Raw genomic sequence first — 3,486 nt, 5'->3', positions numbered from 1 at the left:
TATATATATATATATATATATATTTGAGAAAATGATTGAAATTGTGGTTCTTATGTCTTCCAATAAAATAATTTTAATTTCGATAAAAAAAAAAGTGTGCTAAATTTTCACAATTCAAAAATTAAAAAATCTATTTCGATTACTTCTTTTTTGTGTTTTTAGAAAAACATGTTTTATCTTCTTTTTTATTAAATTAGTTATTGATTCAAGTGTCACATATCACATGACGGATAATTCTAATACATTTTTTATCACACAAAGTATATTTTCCTATAGCGATAACTTATGATTCAATCTATAATATTATGAATTTTGAAATTATCAAATCAACTACCTTGTCATCTATAATAAGTCTATCAAAATTGATTTTTAATTTGATGTATGTTAGTGAATTTATCAGAAACCTTGACTATTATATCTCTTCTTTTTTTTAATTATTGTCTATATTGCAATTTAAAGATTAATATAGTTATTGATAAAGGACTTATATCTAATGATTTTTACATTCATGATTAATATTGGAAGCATCGATTTGTTGTCTACTTTAGTATTGTATCTCTATTTGAGGCACATGTTGAAGAAATTTTGTCCCCTTTTTTTTTAGAATTGTTTCTTTATTAAATTGAGAGTCTTGTCAATTTATAAATATCATTGTAGCTCGATACGTCCAAGGATTAAGTAGGTGTATCGACTTTTAAGTTAGTTTATTTTGATGTTTGGAAATCATGTTATGTCTTTTTTAAAATTTGACATAAGTTTTTCGTTAAACTTATAAATGAGTTCTCTCAAATGACTTGAATATATTTTATGAAAAGTTACTTTGAAATGTTTACTTGTTTTTATAATTTTTGTGTTGAAGTCGAAACTCAACTCAATACGTCAGTGTGTATTATAAGAAGGGACAATAACAAAAAATATTTGTCAGAGTTGTTTCAATCCTAGATGAGACAATATTGTATTTTTCATCCATGTTCATGTGTTGATACACCTTCTCAAAATGAAGTTGTTGGTAGAAAGATAAATAAGTAACCGAAATGCGTTATTTACATGTCCCGTTTTACAAATATGTAATATTTCCTTCGTTTAAATTTATTTGACTTATTTTGAATTGACTCAAAGTTTAAGAAAATAATGAAACACTTTTGAATATTATAATTTTAAATTAAAGATATATCAAATGTACTAAAATATTTTTTAATCATTTGTGATCTTAAATTATGTCATATAAAAATTAAAACTGAATTTGCTAAATAAATTATTCTTTTAAAAATGAATTAAAAAATAAGCCAAACACATTGAAACGAATGAATTAACTAATTTCACAAATGCACCCATATAAATATGATAATATAGGAATAGCAGTGCATAACTCATTTTGCATATTTGAAGTGGTATGCCTAGTAATATTAAATAACTCAATTATGTCCTAGAGATATAATTCAATTGGCAAGGCTGAAATTAGATGTCATAAAAGTAGCGCAAGAAATTATAATTTGCCTAATTTATTTAAATCTGGGGTAATTATTTTTCGCTCATTTAATTATTCGGTTCAATTAATTAAAGTTTAGGTTGATATCTAGTTCAAATTAATCAATAAAAAATTAAATTGTTTTTTTTAAAAAAAAAAAAACTATCTCACCCCATCTAACTCTCTGCTTCTAATTTATTTTATTTTATACTTTTCTCATTTTGCGTTAGATATGTACATATATTTTTAGAATTTTTTTCTTTTTACATGTGTACTAAATATAATAGAAATAAAAAAATTGTTTTAAAAAAATATTGCGGCAAGTAAAAAATACTTTCCTACAAATGTATATATCTAACACAAACGAGGAAAAAAATGAAAGCGAAGAATTAAGTGGGGTGAGATAGAATTTTGTTTTAAAAAAATTAAAATAATATCTAAATTATAATTTGAACAGGGATGGAGGTACGGTGAGAGGAAATAGTGTGGCCATCTTTTAAATAAAAGAGATAGTGTAGTACACACCATGAGGAGAGTGTAATGAAAAAGAGAGATATGTTTCTCAAACTAATAAGTAATAATTAAGATATGATACTTAAAAAAAAGGATAGTTTAAGTATGTTTTGGCAACTTATCTCTTCATTTTAAGCGGGTTAAGAACTAGATCGATCGAATACATAAAGTAGTCCTAAATAAATTCACATATTGATTTTAATTTTTTAATAATACTTATTTTTCTAAAAATTTAGAGTTGTCATGACATTAACTAAATATAAAAATTTATTTCCTTCTAAATTGATCATAATGCTAATTGCTAACTAAACAAAATTAAATGACTTCTGATCGATCAAACAAAATCGAGTGACTTTAATAGACGACACTACTAGTTCAATCACAACCATTATGATTTCATAAAAATGAGTAGATCATACTATATACCATAAACTAACCTCTAAGATACTCAAGAAGTGTCAAATGGGCTAATCCATCAAGCAACACTTGACGAACTCCATTAACATACAAAATTGCTTCCTTTGACTCCATGAAAATTTGTTTAGCTTTGATGATGATTAAAGGAGACAAAAGATAGTGCTATCTAAGTTTTTTATTTTATAGAGGAGCCATAATCATTGTACAAGGGTAAAAAAGTAATTTTGTCGATTATAAAAGTATTATTTAAATTATTCACGCAATAATATCATTTATATTTTTTTACTGGCGAAGCTAGTAGAACAAAGGGTGATCAATTGAATATCCTTCATCAGAAAGTATACTTTGTATATAAAAAAAATATAATATATATATAGGTCAATTATATTTATTTTTCCTTATATATATATTGAATATCAAAAGATTAATTTTTTAAAATGAATTATATATAAAAAAAAAAGGTAGATAAATTAAAACGGAAAGAACAAATGTTAATCATTGTTTACTCAATAATGCTGCTTATATTTCTATTTAATTGTTTAATTAATGTATATATACGACAGCCATGGGCCCATAATATTGACAAAGGCAAAAAAAAAAGTACTGTAATTTAACAATATTTTTAACGTGTTCACTCAATAATGCTATATATATTTCTATTTTATAGAAGAGTCATAATTAAAGGTGAAGAAGTAATTTTATTTCATTATAAAAAGAATTATGTTTATCGAGGATATAATTTAGGTAGGAGGTTATAAATGATACATATTAATAGGGGTGTTCACGGTTTGGATAAAAACCGATTCAAATAAAAAAATTAAACCAAACCGATAAAATAAAACCGATTTTATTTGGGTTTGGTTTTAGATTTTTGAAAACCGATAGTATTTGGTTTGGTTATGGTTTTATTCGGAAAAAAACCGAAGAAATAATTGAACCGAACCGATGAATTATATACATATATTTTATTAATATACATACTTAATATATTGTTTTTATAAACAATTTTAAAGATCTTATACATATTTTCATTAAAATTTCTTTATAATTTACTTATTGAAAGCAAAAATGCCCAAGATGAAACATTT

General features: G+C 24.0%; 1 pseudogene; it reads right to left on the bottom strand.

Moving 5' to 3' along the window:
- LOC102595612 (xanthine dehydrogenase 1-like) overlaps positions 1–2,543 on the bottom strand; it is a 24,073-nt pseudogene extending 21,530 nt beyond the window's left edge.
- Positions 2,544–3,486: the final 943 nt, after the last annotated feature.

The sequence above is a fragment of the Solanum tuberosum genome, unplaced genomic scaffold (genome assembly GCF_000226075.1).
Source record: "Solanum tuberosum cultivar DM 1-3 516 R44 unplaced genomic scaffold, SolTub_3.0 scf00367, whole genome shotgun sequence".
Lineage (NCBI taxonomy): Eukaryota > Viridiplantae > Streptophyta > Magnoliopsida > Solanales > Solanaceae > Solanum > Solanum tuberosum.
Note: the sequence above shows the minus strand (reverse complement) of the source record. Positions and strands in the feature narration are given on the sequence as shown.